General features: G+C 40.9%; 1 long non-coding RNA gene across 3 annotated transcripts; it reads left to right on the top strand.

Moving 5' to 3' along the window:
- The first annotated feature begins 1,130 nt into the window (after window positions 1-1,130).
- On the top strand, window positions 1,131-14,060 carry LOC139358574 (uncharacterized). 3 transcript variants are annotated; one of them, XR_011613728.1, is made up of 4 exons: window positions 1,131-2,752; window positions 4,971-5,106; window positions 12,315-12,380; window positions 12,830-14,060. It is a non-coding gene; the product is annotated as an uncharacterized lncRNA (long non-coding RNA). The 3 variants fall into 3 exon arrangements; XR_011613729.1 differs by lacking the exon at window positions 1,131-2,752 and adding an exon at window positions 11,238-11,397 and having other exon boundaries at window positions 3,579-5,106; XR_011613727.1 differs by lacking the exon at window positions 1,131-2,752 and having other exon boundaries at window positions 3,579-5,106.
- The last annotated feature ends 5,888 nt before the right edge of the window (window positions 14,061-19,948 follow it).

Genomic DNA, 19,948 nt, shown 5'->3' with positions numbered 1-19,948 from the left:
AGTTGGCCCCAGGCAGCACAAGATCACTCGGAGCAGCTGGGGCATGTGCATGAAAGGCAAGGCCATCCTGGCTCAAAGAGCAACCAGCCACCTCTGCAAGGGTGTGCCAGGAGCAGTTGCACCAGCCGCCAACCCCACCCACTCAAGGAAGTAGGGATGGCCAGGTCCCAAAAGCCAGACTGGCTGCCACTTGATGGCTGTCGGAGTAAAGGCCTGAGGAAAAGCAGATGGCAGTGAGGCCTTACCTCTAGGGTAGAAGAAATGAGGTACACGAGCAGCAGTGGGTGAGGTTGGTGGCTGGTCCACCTGCTCCTGGCACACCCTTGCAGAGGTGGCTGGTTGCTCTTTGAGCCAGCTTGGCCTTGCCTGGCATGCACAAGCCTCAGTGCAACAATTGTCTTACAAATGGAGCCATATTGAGGAAAAGAGCAGCAGGCTCAGGAGCAGGGTATGAGCTGCCTTTAGGGCTCCAGTCAATGCCTCAGTGCTCAGATGGCACTGCGGGCTTCTTCTTTGCCAAGAGGCAGACCACAGGCCATCTTGAGGAGGACTTTATTATATTCAAGTGCAGAAAGCAGAAAGAATTTCCACCCAGGGGCCTAGGTCTTCTGTGGCCCTGACCAGACTTAGAGTTTGGCCTCAGGCAGGACAAGCTCACCTGGAGCAGGTGGAGCAGCTGCCAACCTCACCCACTCAAGGAAGCAGGGATGGCCAGTTTCCAACAGCCTGAGTGGCTGCCACCTGATGGCTGATGGAGCAGAAGCCTGAGGAAAAGCAGATGGCACTGGGGCCCTACCTCTATGGTAGAACTGATGTACCATGAGCGGCAGTGAGTGAGGTTTGTGGCTGGTCCACTGGCTCCTGGCACACCCTTGCAGAGGTGGCTGGTTGCTCTTTGAGCCAGCTTGGCCTTGTGTGGCATGCACAAGCCTCAGTGCAACAATTGTCTTACAAATGGAGCCGTATAGTGGAGAGGAGTAGCAGGCTCAGGAGCAGGGTGTGCACTGCTTTTAGGGCTCCAGTCAATTCCTCAGGGCTCAGATGGCACTGCGGGCTTCTTGGTTGCAAATAGGGAGACCACATGACGTCTTGAGGAGGACTTTATGTTCAAGTGCAGAAAGCAGCCAGGATTTCCACCCAAGGAACTCGGCCTTCTGTGGCCCTGGCCAGACTTAGAATTTGGCCCCAGGCAGGACAAGCTCTCTCAGAGCAGCACTTTGGTACCTGCAGTCTGTGCATGCCAGGCAAGGCCAAGCTGGCTCAAAGGGCCACCAACCATCTCTGCAAGGGTGCACCCGGAACAGGTGGAGCAGCCATCAACCTCACCCACTCAAGGAAGCAGGGATGGCCGGATTCCAACAGCCTGAGTGACTGCCACCTGATGGCTGATGGAGCAGAGACCTGAGGAAAAGCAGATGGCACTGAGGCCTTACCCCTGGGGTAGAAGAAATGATGTACCCTGACTGGCAGTGAGATTGGTGGCTGGTCCATGGGCTCCTGGCACACCCTTGCAGAGGTGGTTGGTTGCTCCGTGAGCCAGCTTGGCCTTGTCCTGCATGCACAAGCCTCATTGTGACAATTGTCTTATAAATGGAGCCATATAGAGGAAATGAGCAGCAGGCTCAGGAGCACGGTGTGCCCTGCCTTTAAGGCTCCACTCAATTCCTCAGGGCTCAGATGGCATTCTGGGCTTCTTTCCTGCCAAGGCTCAGATGACAGGCCATCTTGAGGAAGACTTTATGTTCAAGTGCAGAAAGCAGCCAGGATTTCCACCCAGGGGCCTAGGTCTTCTGTGGCCCTGGCAAGACTTAGAATTTGGCCCCAGGCAGGACCAGCTCACTCAGAGCAGCATGTTGGTGCCTGGGGTCTGTGCATTCCAGGGAAAACCAAGCTGGCTCAAAGAGCAACCAGTCACTTCTGCAAGGGTGCACCTGGATCAGTTGCAGTAGCCACCTACCTCACCCACTCAAGGAAGTAAGGATGGCCAGGTTCCAACAGCCGGACTGTCTGCCACCTGATGGCTGATAGAGCTGAGGCCTGAGGAAAATCGGAAGACACTGGGGCCCTACCTCTAGGGTAGAGGAACTGATGTACCCGACCGGCAGTCAGTGGGGTTGGTGGCTGGTTCACCAGCTCCTGGCACACCCTTGGAGAAGTGACTGGTTTCTCTTAGAGTCAGCTTGGCCTTGCCCCGCATGCACAAGCCTCAGTGCAATAACTGTGCTACAAATGGAGCCATATAGAGGAAATGAGCAGCAGGCTTAGGAGCAGGGTGTGCAGTGCCTTTGGGGCTCCAGTCCATGCCTCAGGGCTCGTATGGCAGTGCGGGCTTCTGGTTTTAAAGAGGCAGACCACAGGCCTTCTTGAGAAGGACTTCATGTTCCAAAACAGAAAGCAGCCAGGATTACCACCCAGGGGACTCGGCCTTCAGTGGCCTTGACCAGACTTAGAATTTGGCCCAAGGCAGGACAAGCTCACTCAGAGGAGCATTTCAGTAGCTGGGGCCTCTGCATGCCAGGTGAGGCCAAGCTGGCTCAAAGAACAACCAGCCACCACTGCAATGGTGCACCTGGAACCGGTGGACCAGCCAGCAACCTCACCTACTGAAGGAAGCAGGGATGGCCAGATTCCAACAGACTGAGTGGCTGCCACCTGATGGCTGATGGAGCAGAGGCCCGAGGAAAAGCAGATGACACTGAGGCCTTGCCACTAGGGTAGAAGAAATTATGTACCTTGACCAGCAGCGAGTGAGGTTGGTGGCTGGTCCATGGGCTCCTGGCACACCCTTGCAGAGTTGGCTGGTTGCTCTTTGAGCCAGCTCGGTCTTGCCTGGCATGCACATACCTCAGTGCAACAATTGTATTACAAATGGGGCCATATAGAGGAAAGGAGCAGGAGGCTCAGGAGCAGGGTGTGCGCTGCCTTTAGGGCTCCAGTCAATTCCCCAGGGCTCAGAATGCACTGCGGGCTTCTTTGTTGTCAAGAAGCAGACCACAGGCCGTCTGAAGGAGAACTTTCTATTCAAGTGAAGAAAGCAGCCAGGATTGCAATCCAGGGGTCTAGGCTTTCTGTGGCCCTTTCCAGACTTAGAATTTGGCCTCAGGCAGGACAACTCACTCAGAGCGGTACGTGGGTAGCTGGGGCCTGTGTATGACAGGCAAGGCCAAGCTGGTTCAAAGAACAGCCTGCCACCTTGGCAAGGGTGTGCGTGTAGCAGTTGGACCAGTCACCAACCTCACACACTGAAGGAAGCAGGGATGGTCAGGTTCCCACAGCCTGAGTGCCTGCCACCTGATGACTGCTGGAGCAGAGGCCTGAGGAAAGCAGATGGCACTGAAGCCCTACCTCTAGGATAGAAGAAATGATGTATCCTGAACGGCAGTGAGTGAGGTTGGTGTGCTGGTCCACCGGCTCCTGGCACACCCTTGCAGATTTGGCTCATTGCTCTTTGATCCAGCTTGGCCTTGCCAGGTATGCACAAGCCTCAGTGCAACAATTGTGCTGCAAATGGAGCCAGACAGAGGAAATGAGCAGCAGGCTCAGTGGCAGGGTGTGTACTTGCTTTAGGGCTCCAGTCCATGCCTCAGGGCTTGTATGGCACTGCGGGCTTCTTGGTTACCTCCACAAGCCATCTTGAGGAGGACTTTATGTTTTAAAATGCAATTCAAATGAGCATAAAACATTTACAGCCTAGGAAAAGGCTTATGGCATTAGAATCCTTATTTATATGATTATTTTGTGTTTTTTTGAGATATGGTCTTTGTCTCTCATCCAGGCAGAAGTGAAGTAATTTTGTCATAATTCACCACCGCCATGAACTCTGAGTCCAATCCATCCTTTTGCCTTGGTCTCCCAACTAGTTGGAGCTGCAAGCATAAGGCACCATGCCTGGCTAGTTTTTTAAATGTGGTTTTGTTGTTGTTGAGAGTATGGTATCATTATGTTGCTCTGGCTGGTCTCAAATTCCCAGCCTAATGTGATCTTTCTGCCACAGCCTCCTAAAGTGCTGGAATTACAGGCATGAGCCACCATGCCTAGCATAGAGTAGTACATTATTTTCAAAGTCTTATTCTAAGATCCATTTATTGACTTTGGCCTAAATAACTCAATATAATATCTCAGAAACTTTTTTTTGACAAATTTTGGGGCATGATGATGAGAGAAGGGGGTTCAAAACTTTCTAATAAGAGTTAACTTGGAGCCATTTAAGGAGGAACAAACACAAATTATCAGAAAAATAAAAGAAAGATCAAGTGCAGAAGTTCTGTGGCAAAGATGATAGTAAAGAGTATATGATTGTGACTCATGGTGGCTTTTACTTTGTTCTTGAATTTCTGAGTAATTTAAGGGTTAACATTTAAAGAATGTATGCTATAGATAACATTTTATTGCAAGTAAATATATTTCAAATTTTGTTACTGGTTTTGTATGAGATTATTCTAAGCCTCCTTCATTATCAAGCTGTATTATTTTATTAATGTAGTTTGATGATATTACAACACAGCTGGGAGCTGTATCTTCAAAATATGTCTATTTGACTAAATAAAATCAAGTTATTCAATGGGAGTTACTATCTATGAAAAAAGTACAACAGGAATGTAAAAAATTTGAGGAGGATAAAAATATGTTGGAAGAAGAAATATTAAATCTTAAGATGCTTATGGAAAGAACACACTGGTGAAGACAAATTGGTGATGTACAAAATTATAAATTGGATCTAGAAGAAAGCTCAATGCAGGCAATAGAAAAATGAGTAGAAATCCCTTTACAGGTTAGTTTGTAAAATCAGGTAAGTTTATTTATAATGTGCTTCTATTTATTTCACTGCAAATTATATTTTGGAGATATATATATATTTCCTCTGCCTCTCTAATAGCAATTTGCCTTGTAGAATTCTAGCAATAAAGTGGCATCTGTTTTTACTTTCAAGTATTTAAATTTCCATCATTATAACAAAATTGATTTTTCAGAGTAATGATTCTCACTGTGGAGTCATTTGATTAATAAGACCCATTGGCATAAGATTACATCCTCTGACTACAAAAATCTTGGAAGAAAAACTAGGAAATATTCTTCTGGACATTGCACTTCGCAATGAATTTGTGGGTAAGTACTCAAAAGCAATTGCCAGAAAAATGAAAACTGACAAGTGGGATTTATTTAAACTAAATAGCTTCTTCTGCACAGCATGAGAAACTATCATGGGATTGAACAGACAGCCTACAGAATGGAAGAAAATATCCACACACTATGCACCTGTAATCCCAGCTACTCGGGGGGCTGAGGCAGGAGAATCATTGGAATCCGGGAGGCGGAGGTTGTAGTGAGCTGAGATCACGCCATTGCACTCCAGGTCGAGACTGCGTCTCAAAAATAAATAAATAAATAAATAAATAAATAAATAAATAAATAAATAAAATAAAAACAAATAAATAAAAGCTAGAAGTTCTATGAAAACATTAATGCACATATAATCTTTTAAAAATGTTCATTGTTGCCGGGCACGGTGGCTCAAGCCTGTAATCACAGGACTTTGGGAGGCCGAGACGGGCGGATCACGAGGTCAGGAGATCGAGACCATCCTGGCTAACACGGTGAAACCCCGTCTCTACTAAAAAATACAAAAAACTAGCCGGGCGAGGTGGCGGGCGCCTGTAGTCCCAGCTACTCGGGAGGCTGAGGCAGGAGAATGGCGTAAACCCGGGAGGTGGGGCTTGCGGTGAGCTGAGATCCGGCCACTGTACTCCAGCCTGGGCGACACAGCGAGACTCCGTCTCAAAAAAAAAAAAAAAAAAAAATGTTCATTGTTTCTCTAGAGAGTTCAATACCTATTCTAGCTTATTACAGTAACCTACAGTTTATATTACATCAACTATGGCATAAAAACCTTAAATTGTATATTTCTGTTTCCTCCCTCCTTTACACTATTTATGTCATGCACTATAGTCTCAAATATTATGAATTCCATGATGTGAAGTTACTCTTTTTTTAAAAAAAAATTTAGACAATCCATGATCTTTAGAGCAATGTAAAATAATTGGGTTACATATCTTTATATCTTCCCTGGCACTCTTTATTTCTTTGAGTAGTTTCAACATTCATCTGCTTCCATATTCCTTTTGCCTCAAGAAATCGTTTTGACGTTTATTTTAGTGCAGACCTGTTAGCAAGGGACTCTTCCAGTGTTAATCTGAAAATGTCTTCATTTAATTGTTATTTTAGTTATATAGTTAATGGATATAAGATTGGGGACTGATTTTTTTTTAGTTATTTAAAAATTTTGTATCATTGGTTTGTGACTTGTAGAGTTGCTGACAAGCAGTTCACTGTAATGTTTGTTTTTGTTTATCTCTGTACACAATGTTCCTATTTTTCTGTGACTGAATTCAAGATTTATGCTAATCGTTGGTTTTCATCAGTTAGACTAGTGTGATTATTCTAGCATTCTTTAAATTTTTTATTAATCTTTCTTGGAGCTTTTTGAGGTTGCTTGGGGTCCTCAGTCATCTTTTTCCAATTTTTCTTCTCTCACACTCTGTTTTTAATCTCCTTCTGGAATTCCAATTAATTGTATTTTAGTTAATTTCGTATTGGCAGAGAATTCTTGGACTCACCGGAGTATTTTATTTGCTTGGTTCATTGGTTTATTTTGTTTTCCTCTTTCTTCCCTTTGTGCTGCCATTCAAATAATTTGTGTTGGCCTAATATAAAATTAGCTGCTTCTTTCTTAACTCTGATGACCAGTCTGCTAATCAGCTTGCTGATGTAATTCTTCATCTCTGTTCTCAAGCTTTCACTTATTTCTAGCTTTTGCCTTTTACTGTTCCCATCTCTGCTGAAATTCCTAATTTTTCCATGCATGTCTTTTTTTTTAACTAGATCCTTTAACATTTTGATCATTATTATTTTAAATTACTTGCATTTAGTTCCAACATCTGAATTATCTCTGAATTTGATTCTGTTGACTTTTTATCTTTTGAAAATATTATAACTCATAACTCAAATTTCTAACTTGCTATTATGTGTCTCCCAGTTTCTAAAAAATGCAAATCATCAGATGTACAAAAACAGTAGCTCATGAGATAATTACTTATGTCAAGATTGTTTTATGTTTCTGTTTCATTTTGGTTTGTGTCATGCTATTAGTGTGGGCAGGAACAAAGGCTGGTTTTTGCTGTGGTGTCTGAAACATTCAGTGAACCATGTAACTTCAATTTCTCCAGCAGTAGGCTGCCATACCATGTGCCTTGTGTGGGGCCTTAGGCTCTGGAGGGCATATGCCAATGCTCCTGTTCCACAGTTACCTTCCGGTAGTCCTTACCACCTATGTCACAGAGAGGGTCTCTCTCCACTTTCTTGTTCCTCTCTAACTGTAGAACATCATTTCTTGTGTGTGTGTGACTATGCAGAAAATTGAGGTTGGGAGCAGAGGGATGATTCATGTTATTTTGGAGCCAGTTTCATCATCAGAGTCTCAGAGAAGGGATATTTTTAGCACTTCGCGACTCTTATTCCAGTGGGAGTCAAACTGTCCCTTATCTGTGTTGGTTTTTGAGGAAGAAATAATATCTTGCCTCCTCCCACCTCAGTGGTAGAAAACCTTTGATTTATATCATTGCAAGTTTTCAAACCCACCATAAGGGCTAACTCTTTTCTTTCTCCTTCCATAGGAACAATGCACCTTTGTCTGTGGTCACTGGATGGAGATTTTCCAACCCTTTACCACAGTAGCACGACTCTGCATTAGTGCAAAATCCTGGGCCCCAAAACAATCCTTGTTCCTCTCCTGATGGAGAAGTATTTTTCCTCCATCCGTGACCCAGAAGCAGTGATCCTTTGCCTGGTCTCAGGTGGAGTGGAGTAGGGTGTGAGAGGTTTCTTAACCTTCTCTGAAAGCTGATGTGTTTTGCTTCTTCTTATCTCCCAGAAACAGTAGACTTTTGCATGGCTTGTGGACCTAGATGCTTTTAAGCCACAGCAAATTAAGCGTTTTGATTCTTAGGAGAGAAGCAAATGTTCATGTAGTCAATTTTTTTCTTATTTATTTTTTGCTTTGTTTTCTTATTTCAGTCATGATGAGTTGAATATGATCATGATTTTCCAGTTAAGCCGCTTGCATTTCTAAAATTTTATTAGTCCCCCTTTGGCCTTTCAGCACTAAATCAAATGCAGATAATCATCACTTGTGTGAATAAAGTGTTTTTATTGAGAACAGAATTGTTCATATACACACGAATGTGGATATTATCTACTTAGCACAATATGTCATTGTTTCAAAATGTAAAATCTGCTTTAAGCTGAACAAAGAATGGTTCTTGAAACTATTTTCCCTTTGTGATCAATTAAAAAACCCAGTGCTTTCTATCTCATGGGTAGATTATTAAAATAATGACATACCTGATCTTCATTTTATGTTCTCTCTCTTCGAGATATTTCCTTCAAAACTACTTTGACTGATTAGTCTCTTTTGGATTTCGTTATACTCTGTATTTTCTTCACAAGCTCATCAGGATAAATCCTGCCTTTACGTTTGTTATAAAAATTCTCTCTTTTTTTTTTTCCAAATCTTATTTGAGCTGAAAGCTCTCCACCAAGTGTCTCCTATGCCACAAAGCCTTATTTTACTGATCTCTCCTGTCCTCCTTGCTCAAGCTCATTTAGGAACTTTTTTTATGAAAATATTCAAGGAATACTTAAAAAAAAATGTATGAACACATAGTATTTTCAATTTGAACACAAAATACTGCTCTACTTGAAAACAAGTTTTAGAAACAATTAAATGTTTCTAGAAGGAGAATCAACAGTGTCATAAATATCACAATCCAATTTTCCTGTTTGTACTAAAACACACATTAGCAAATATTTACTGAGAAATTACTATTTGCCTTAAAGTATAATGCTTTTGATACACGTTATAAAAACTAGGTACTATTATTAGCAGTATTTTAAGAGTAAAAATATCGAGTCTTAGAGATGTTAAGCAATGTGCACAAATAGCATAGGGAAAGTTGGAGTTCTGAAATTCTGACTATGCTGTATGTATGATAGGAGAATCAATTCTTGTCAAATGTAACTGTCAAGTCATTGTGCAGATTCGGAGGTCTCTGATTGCTAGGGTCAGTACACTTAAATCATGTCACAACTTAGTTAAATCTATTTTATTAAAGCAAAATTCCATGTATAATTTCACAAAGATTATTGGCACCAAAAACATTATTTTTCCTTCCTTCCTTCCTTTCTTTCTCCTTCCTTCCTTCCTTCCTTCCTTCCTTCTTTCCTTCCCTCCTTCCTTCCTGCTTTCTTGCTTTCTTTCTCTTGTTCTTTTGTTCTCTTTCTCTTTCTTTCTTTGAGATAGGGTCTCAGTCTGTTCCCCAAGCTGGAGTGCAGTGACACAATCATGGTGCACTGCAGTCCCAGCTTCCCCAGGCTCACGTGATCCTCCCACCTCATCCTCCTGAGTATCTGGGACTACAGGCAAGCCACCACACCTGGCTTTTTTTTTTTTTTCAAGATTGGGTTTCACTGTACTGCCAAACCTGGTCTGCAACTCCTCAGCTCAAACAATCCACCTGCCTTTGCCTCCTAAAGTATTGGGATTCTAGATGTAAGCCACATGCCTGGCAAATAATGTTATTCGATAAGTTCAATTTAACTATTAGATTTTGGACAATGAGAGATAGAATTTTCTATATCATAATTCATCTTGTGTTCTTATTTGAAGTAATATATAAGGATTTCAATTCCACTCAAATATATTTATTAGCAAATTAAATTTCTTTTTCAGGATTCCAAACTTTTGTTCAAGACATAAATGCTAAATGATGTCACTAATTTTAATTAGATTAACAGAAAGGTATTCTGGTGTTTAATAACAGTGACAGAATGGGCTATTGATTTTAGTTTCTTTCTCTTTGTCTCTTTCCCCTTTTTAACATATTTTACTTTTTAGGCTCTTTGGAATTCCAAAGATAGAGTTTTAAGAATTAAACAAAACACTCACAGAAACTGCCAATGCTAGGATGAAATATATTGTTACTGTGCTTTGGGATTAAAATAAGGAACTACAGTTTACAGAACTTTTATACTGATACACAGACACTAAAAAGGGAAAGGGTTTGGATGAGAAGTTCTGCTATGCAATCAAGAATCTCAGCCACTCATTTATATAGGAGCTGCAGGAGCTCCCTGTAAAGAGAGGTTAGGGAGAATGTAGCTTCAGAGTTTCTCCATTTTTTCCAGAGGTTCCCCCAAAAGGTCATGACAGTTTATAAGAATGCTTCACTTGTGAAAAACAAATATCAAAGTCTTCTTGTAAATTATATTTAAGGACAAATCTTCATTCCATGTTTAATTTATTTAGCATTTTATATGTGCAAATGTGTAAAATATCATCACCTAAAGCTATATAACATGTTCTATTTCTATACTGTGATTACAGGTTTATAATTCTGGAAAGATATACAGAACAAAAGATTTACGTTTTTAATCACTTTAAGTGCACGGTTTTGTGGCATTAAGTATATTTGCACTGTTGTGCAACAGTCACCACCATAGACCTCCAAAACTTGTCTTCTCCAACTAAAACTCTGTACTCATTGAACACCAACTTCCTATTCCTCTCCCTCCCCCTCCCCGTAGCAATCACCATTCTACTTTCTGTCTCTACAAATTTCACAAAGTATCTCACAGAAATGGCATGATATAGAATGTTTGAATTTCTCGAACTGGCTTATTTCACTTGGCATATCTTCAAGTTTCATCTATTTCATAGCATGTTCAGAATATATTTTAAGGCCGAATATTATGACGTTGCCGTATATACCACATTTTTTTAACTACTCATCCATCAATATTCACATGGGCTGCTCCTTCCCTTTGATTATTGTGGATAATATTGCTCATGGACACACTGCACAAACATCTGTTTGTTCCCTGCACTCCTTTATTTTGGATATGGATTTGCATTTTAATACAATGGAGAAATTATGCAGCTTTTTTGAAGTGTCCAAATGAAAAGGAGCACAGCATCAGTAAAATATTAGAAAGTAGATTATTGGAAAAAGTAGGGAGAGAACTGAACCAAAATTTAATAAGCAGTGTAAGAGAGTTTCAAGAGGAGGGAAAAAATCGACAATATAAACAGAGAATTAAATAGTGAAAGGTCGATATTTAGAAAATTGTCACATGTACCCATATGTTGCCTGTGAGCTGACATTTACATTATTGTTTTATTCCAGGTTTCCAAAAGTCAGTGCAATATGAGAGTTTCATGATGCTAAATAAACTGAAACATGATACATATTTTGATGTATTGTCCTTGAGAGCAGGCTGGTGGTAATTAGTGCAATTTTAAATTATGATATGATAGTGGAGTCAATCTGCCAAACTGAAAAAAATGTATATATACAATGTGTATACGTTTCTCAAAACCCCGTTGTATCATACAATTAAATTATGATTTAAAGCTACCTGACAATTACTGGAGGAAAAAATGAAACATTTACATTAATATTACCATAATTTTGATATTATTGCAAATATCAGAGCGTGTAGTACTTAGGGATAAACCTGCAAAAAAAAGAAACGTTTGAAAACTACGAAACTACAAAATATTGTTAAAATAAATAAGAGACCTCAATCAATGGAATGTATGAGTCATAAATCTCAATACTGTTAAAATGTTTATTCTTCCCACATTGATCTATAAGAATTCCAATCAAATCACAGCTGTATTCCTTATTTTAGAAATTGAGAAACTAAAATTCTGAAATGTATGTCGATGGGTAGAGGACCTATAAAGGCAAATTACTTTGAAAGGAAACAATTACTTTGAAACCAGGTGCTGTTGGAGAATTAACAGCACCTGGTTTCAAGACTTATCAAGTTACAGTACTTAAGACAATGTGGTACAAATATAGATATACACATGTGTATCAGCTTTCAGCTAGTTTTAATAAAGTTCTTAGAGCATTCATAGACATAACATTTTCAACAAATGCTTCTGAAACAATTAGATATCCCAGTGTGTGTGTGTGTGCGTGCATGTGTGTGTGTGTGTGTGTAGCTCAGTACTTCACACCTGAGAGGTATGAGTGTGCATTACCAAGGGGAACTGAGAAACTTTGAGAGTATTGGATATGCTCACTGACCCCTTCATGGTGATTGTTTAATGGGCACATGTATACATCAAATTCATCTCATTATGCTTTAAATATTGGTAGTGTATTTTATGTTCATTCGACATGAATAAAGCTGTAAATGTTATCAAAATATTCACTTGCTATGCTTCTATTCATTTTACTCTCTCTCTCCAGAGACCTTCAGATAGAAAATGCAGTTCAAAGATATTTCATAAAGGAAGAAAAGAAATATGAAGACAGGTGAGAGATAGTACTCAGATTTTTTTTTTTTTCAGTGCAATCCTGGTCTTTTGTGACTAGCAATATTTTTATGTGCAGAAGTAGTAGAAAAGATAAATATTTTGTACAGTAGAGAAACGCATAATTTCTGTGCCATGGAAGAGATAACTCACAAAGATGACAGATTCTGACTATGTTGGATACTATCTAGTATTGTAACTAACCAACGATCTCACCTTAACATTGGCTGTAAAGCTACATTAATGTTCCTTGCAATGATTTGAACCTTTTACTGGAAACTTCATTGCTTACTGAGTTGAATAACATTGTTGATACGTGTTTATCTTATATTAGCACTAGAGTCATAATTTTACTTGTTTTAAAATTAAACAACACTTGAAATTATATATTTTTAATGTTTCAACTGTGATCTCACTCCACATGCATCTTTAAATTCTTATTTGATAAAGGATAGCAAATACAGAAAGAATTCTTGTGATAATAGAGAACACAGAACTGTTGAACGGTGTTGAAGCTGAGCTGGAGAGAGTCACCAAAGCTGGCGCGGAAGCTGGCAAGGTCGGAGACTTTCCTGCCTGGGCACAGCTTGAGCTCGCCCCTGCGCCACCGCCAGTGGCAGAAACTGCAGACCCAGCTGGGCCCTGAGGCCTCCGCGGCATCCTCCCACCAGCCAGGAGCTGTGCCGAGGTCGCAGATAGGCGACCCTGGAGCGGTGCACCTGAGGGAAGGCGGCCCATGTTCCGGACAGCAGCAGGACACCAGGATCCAGGGACCCACCTCCCGCCGCGGGAACCCCAAACCTTGCCTGGCGCCCCTTGCTTGCTCTGCCTGGCCTCCAGAGGCCGGCGTGTGTCCTGGTCATGAGGATGCACAGCAGGTGCCCGGGAGTCCCCCTCCGCCATGGCCTACCGCTCTGCCAGCCATCACGCCTGGTTCGCGGACCGCAGCCTGGCTGCCTCTGATCCCGCCAGGCCGGGACCTGTCCTCCTCCTGGGCGAGCAGCCGGGGGAATGCACTCTGCCCGGTGGCCTGCACAGACCCTGACCGCCCATCCCCTCTGGCGCCTCCGCCCCAGGCCAGGACCTTCCTGTAGCACAGAACCCACCTTCCTTCCCGCCGCAGAGCTGCTCCGCTTCCGCCACCCACAGGGAAAAACTCAGATCTCCAAACAAACAGAAATCCCCGTGTGACTCCTCTGGTTGGATACTGCCAGTCCCCACATTTACTTCCAGGAGTTTTCTTGGCAGAAGGTGTCCCATGTTTGATGTTTCACCAGCAGTGAGCGTGAAAAGTGACAGCAATAGAGAAACACATCAGGCTTTCCGCAACAAAGATGACCTTCCCTTCTTCAAAACTCAGCAATCTCCAAGGCCCACAAAGGACTCAGGACAAGATGACTGAGCTGGAGTACTCGGCCCAGGAAATGCAGGCCCAGAGCGGGTCACCTCCTTAGGACAGGCCCAGGCTTCTCCTGGCCGCCTGGGTGCCTTTCTCCTCACTCCCACCCAATGCAGGGGACCCCACAAACTCGGCTCTCCAGGCTCCCTGCACCTCCCTCCACAGGAGCCACCTCCTGCCCGCCAAGCTGGGGCCTTCTGGGGCGTCCTGGGCTGAGAGGGCAGGGTGCCAGCTCTGCACGCTGGAGAAGGAACACCGCCACACTGTCACACTGACACACCGCCACACAGACACCACCACACGGGCACACCACCACATGGCCACATGGACAGACACACAGACACATGGAGATATCACCATACGGACACACAGACACACCACCACACTGTCACATGTACAGACACACGGAGACATTACGACACGGACACACTGCCACACTGTCACATGGACGGACAGACAGACATACGGAGAAGTCACCACACAGGCACAGCACCAGACTGTCACACGGACACAGACACACGGAGACATCACCATAAGGACACACGACCACACTACCACAGGGACACACAGACACACAGACACATCACCACACTGTCACAGGGACACACCATCACTCTCACACGAACACACAGACACACTGCCACATCAACACTGCCACATACACAGACACACCGCCACACTGTGACATGGACACACCTCCACACTGTCAGACACCACCACACAGACACTGCCACGTGGACACAAGGACACACAGGCACATTGTCACCTGGATACACAAACCTGGGAAGCCACATCTGAAGGAACTGCCAGGTGACTAGGACCATAAGTCAATCAAAGTAGACTTTCCCTGGCTTGCATACAAGTCATTTAAACTGTGGTGGGATGGTATCTCATTGTAGTTTTAATTTGCATTTCTCTGATGATCAGTGATACTGAGCACCGTTTCTTATACCTGTTTGCCATTTGTAGGTCTCTTTTTGAGAAATATCTATTCAAATCTTTTACGCCCTTTTTTAAACCAGGTTATTAGATTGTTTCTTAAAGAGTTGTTCAAGCTTTTTATATATTCTGATTATTAATCCCTTGTCGGAAGAGTAGTTTGTAAATATTTTCTCCCATTCTGTGGATTGTCTCTTAATTTTGTTGATTGTACCATTTTCTGGGCAGAAGCTTTTTAACTTAGTGTGATCCATTTGTCCATTTGTGTTTTGGCTGCCTGTGCTTGTGGGTATTGCTCAAAATATTTTTGCCCAGACCAATGTTCTGGAGATTTTCCTCAAACTTTTTTTGTACTAGTTTTATTGTTGGAGTTTTAATCAACTTTGATTTTACTTTCATATATTATGAGAGATACTAGTCTGTTTTCATTCCTCTGCATATGGATATCCAGTTTTATCAACACCATTTACCACCAGTGTATGTTCTTGGCACCTTTGTCAAAAATGAGTCCACTGTAGCTATGTAGATTTGCTACTGGGTTCTCTATTCTGTTCCATTGATCTATGGGTCTGTTTTTATGCCAGTACCATATTCTTTTGGTTACTATAATTCTGTAGTATAATATGAAGTCAGATAATAGAATTCCTCCAGCTTTATTTATTTATTTATTTATTTATTTATTATTGCTTAGGATAGTGTTATTTCTTATACTGAAAGCATTCTGTTATTTATTATTAGTCTACTTTTATAGTTTTACAATGCTATCCTCTTTTACAAAGCTATGATCAACTCAAGGTGTCCAGATCAGGGTTAATTGTAGCTATTTGAAAATGTAGCAATATTCTGGCTGGGCATGGTGGCTTATGCCTGTAATCCCAGCTCTCTGGGAGGCCAAGGTGGGCAGATCACCTGAGGTCACGGGTTCAAGACCAGCCTGGCCAATGTGGTGAAACACTGTCTCTAATAAAAACACAAAAATTAGTTGAGGATGATGGCAGATGCCTGTAATCCCAGCTGCTCAGGAGGCTGAGGCAGGAAAATTGCTTGACGGGAGGTGGAGGTTGCAGTGAGCCCAGAATGTGCCATTGCATTCCAGCCTGGGTAACCAAGACAGACTTCATCAAAAAACAAACAAACAAAGGAGCAATATTCTGTGTAATTGTTGACAGCTTAATTCACTATTATGTGGATCAGAGAGCAGAGGATTCTGAATGCATGAACATATCTTTAACATTTCAATACATTACTCATAATTACTAATGAACTAAAGAGAAAGCAAGAAATTATGGTGATAGTTATATTGACCTGGAGAAATGTAGACATAAAAGAACAGTAAGATGAGAAATGTGTTCACACGGTCTGTAAGAGCACACAAGAATAAAAATAGGGAAGAAAACATGAGAGTTTTCAACAGATTTCTGGTCATGTAAGTCAATTTGTATCAGTTAATTTTTAAAAGGTTTATTTACATGCAATAAACTGCACATACTTCAATTGTACATTTTGATTATTCTTGGTATTTGTAGCTCTATAAAACCAACAACATATTCAAATAAAAAGCATATCCATTACCTTTACCACCAAAGTTTTCTTGTGTTTTTTCTACTCACTTTCTCTTGCCTATCCCCATCCCATCCACAGGCAACCACTGATCCACCTGCAGTCCCTGTGAGTTTTTATTTCCAAATACTTGAAATCATAGGGTGGGTATACTTTTTCATCACTCAGCATCACTATTTTGGAGATTTATTCATGTTGCTACATCTATCAATTGTTCTGTTCTTACTAGGGAGTATTATTTCATTATATACATATACCATAGTAAATTTTTCAGTCACAAATTCACCTGTCCATGGACATGTGGATTGTTTTCAGGTTTTGGCTGTTGCAAGTAAAGCTGCTATGAAGATTCATGTAAAATCCATTGAATGGGCATATGCGTTAGGTTTTCATCTCCACTGGAAGTGGAATAGATAGATATATGGCTATCATGTCTGTAACACGAAAACACAAAGCCTGACAAAACCCATTTCTAAAGTGGAAACTCCACCAGAGAACCCTGACTCCAGCCTGGCTTTTGAGACTATCTCCTATGTCTGGTGCCATGACTGGTCCTGGGGTAGCCACATGACCCAAGGAGGACCATGTTTAAACTTCTGGGTTTTCACTGAAATATGCATTTGTTGAAAGAGAAGCCCCTTTGCCTCCTCCCCCAGCTGCAAATGCTTTCAGGGATCACATCATGCTGGAGCATGTGGTTACAGTGTTTCCTAAACTTTCTGGGGAAAATTTGTTCAAGCAGGTAAAAATGGAGCAAATACAAAGAGAAAAGCAGTCCAGAAATATCAAATAAAAAAGAAACGGCCTCCATAAAATCATTTGAACTTATGATTAATTCAATAGTCATTAAAACCAGTTTAGTGTACAAAGAATCATCCCCTCCACCACCCTTTCTTCCTTCACCAGGTTTAAGGTACATTTTTTAACTTGCAAACAAAAGTTTTGTCATTGACTCAGACATTAAAATCCCTTGTCTCCAAAAGCAATCATTCAATTCTGTCCCTCTCATTGTTAGAATAATATGTTCACTTTATTCTGCATACACCTCTCCTTTGCCCTTGTTTGCCTATTCTATTAAAGTTATTTCAGACATTTATTTCATTTTATATCAAAGAAACTGTATACATGTTCTTAATCTTACAAAAAGTTCTGAGTAATTTTTTGCCTCATATTTGATTTTAAACTACCCAAGAAGCATTATTTTCTCATTTAGTATTTTAACTTTTCTAACCTAGGACTTTTATAGTAGATATTATGTCTTTTTCTAAATGCCTTGCTTCAATTTACATTTTAAAGGTAATTTTTAAAAAGTGTATGTTTTAAATATTTGCATCTTGCAGCTCAGGCCTAAATATCCCTTAATAACAAATATTGTCTTTTTTTCTGTATATTTTTCACATATTTCAGTTGTGAGGTATATTGCCACAATAAAAGTTTTTGTCAACGTAACAGAACACATAGACAATATATTGTTTCCAAGTGATTGATGATGTGATACTTTCAGTCTAGTGACAATCCCTTGAAGTAATCATCATCCCTATATCTAATGAAATACGAAATAAATATTTCACTTTGTTTCTAAAATTCAGCCGACAAATATATAGCCTGTCACATACAGCCTGTAACACCAACATATAAAAATTAAAGCAGTTCCTTCTCCACTCCCACTGCTTCACTTGACTAGCCTTAAAATATAATAACAATAATAAAAAATAAAAGCAAAACTGTTCCTTATCTTATGTTTGAAATTTAGTGGATAGACTATCATAAAAGCACTTATATGTATGGAGGGCCTCTGTAAAATATAGACTTTTAACAGAAAAGTAGATGTATATGATAGTTAAATTAAAAACACAATTATATATAGTACCATCACAAATGCACTAGGACTTGTTTTAGAATGCAAGATGTAATTGACTAAACCATTTAGGGCTAGACCTCTGAAACAAAAGGCATTCACACTTTGCGATAATAGGGGGACAATATTATTCAAAATAGAAGCATGCAGAACCTTTACCTGATCATGATAAAAATCTTTCCTACTTGTTGTTAATCCGCGGCAGCTTTTACAAGGTCAGCAAAAAGAGATTATCCCACAGTATAAGCTGATGGCCAAAATTATCCGCTTTACTTTAGGTAACATAATATCTATTAACTGTAAATTTATTCTGAAAGAAAACAGATACATTTTTCTCAGAAATGTCTTTAGATGAAGATCTGGTACAACTGTTTTGCTCGCTTTTTAAAATTTTGTTTTTATTGATAAATAAATATATATGGATACAATGTGGTACAATACATGTAAATATTGTGAAATGGACAAATTACGTTAAATAACATATCCTCCACCTCACATATTTATTACATTATGGTGAAACATTTGAGTTGTAGTATTTTAGCAGTTTTAAGATACGCACTTCATTATGAGTAACTGCTGTCACTTTGCTGTGCACCATATCACCAGAATGTATCTCTCCTTGCTGAAGCATTATCCCATTGAATAGTTCCCCTTTTCCCACCCCCCACTCCGCCCTGATCAGCCTGTGATAAACCGCCATTCTAATCCTAACTTCACCCCCGCCCTGCTCAGCCTCTGATAAAGCACCATTCTACTCCCAACTTACCTGCACCCCGGCCCTGCTTAGCCTCTGATAAACCACCATTCTACTCCCGACTTACCTGCACCCCGGCCCTGCTTAGCCTCTGATAAACCACCATTCTACTCCCAACTTCCCCCCGACCCCGCTCAGCCTCTGATAAACCACCATTCTACTCCCAACTTCCCCCTCCAAAGCCCTGCTCAGCCTCTGACAAACCACCATTCTACTCCCAACTTCCCCCCGACAAGCCCCGCTCAGCCTCTGATAAACCACCATTCCACTCCTAACATCTGTGAGTGCACATTTGTGGATTTCACATATAAGTGATATTATGAGATATTTGTCTTTCTGCGATTGGCTTATTTTACTTAGTATAATATCCTCTAAATTCATCCATGTTTTTACAAATGACAGAATTTCATTCATGTATAAAGATAAGTAGGATTTTTGTATGCATCCTACATACACTTTTAACTTCCCACAGCTTTATTGAGATATTATTCATACTTTGTGTAATTCACTCATTTAAAGTACAAACTTCAAATTCTTTTAGTATATTAACTGGGTGGAGAAATAATCATCGTAGTATAATTTTAGAACATTTTAATGTGCCTTAAAGAGACTTGCGCCCATTAGCAAACTTTCCCCAATTTCTCCAGCCTTTCCTAAAGCCCTCCTAGTCTAGGCGACCACTCGTCTACTTCCTGAATATGAATTTGCCTATTCTGGACATTTCACATAAATGGAATCATCATAACACATAGTCATTTTTTACTCAATTCTAGCACTTCACATATTTTTAATGTTCATCCATTCTGGAGCATGCATTAACACTTTTTTCCCTTTTATTGTTAATAAGATTCTATTTTATGGATTCATTTGATTTATCCACTCCTCAGTTGATGAACATTTCTGTTGTTTTCTACTTTTTGTTGCTATAAACATTTGTGTACTACTGTGTGTAGCATTTGTTTTGTTTTCTTTTTGGTAAATACACAGGAGTGGAATTGCTGCGTCATGTGCTGAGTCTATGTGTAACATTTTGAAGAACTGCCAGACTGTTTTACATTT

This window comes from Macaca nemestrina, chromosome 15 (genome assembly GCF_043159975.1).
Source record: "Macaca nemestrina isolate mMacNem1 chromosome 15, mMacNem.hap1, whole genome shotgun sequence".
NCBI classification, from domain to species: domain Eukaryota; kingdom Metazoa; phylum Chordata; class Mammalia; order Primates; family Cercopithecidae; genus Macaca; species Macaca nemestrina.
This window is presented reverse-complemented; position numbering and strand designations above follow the sequence as displayed.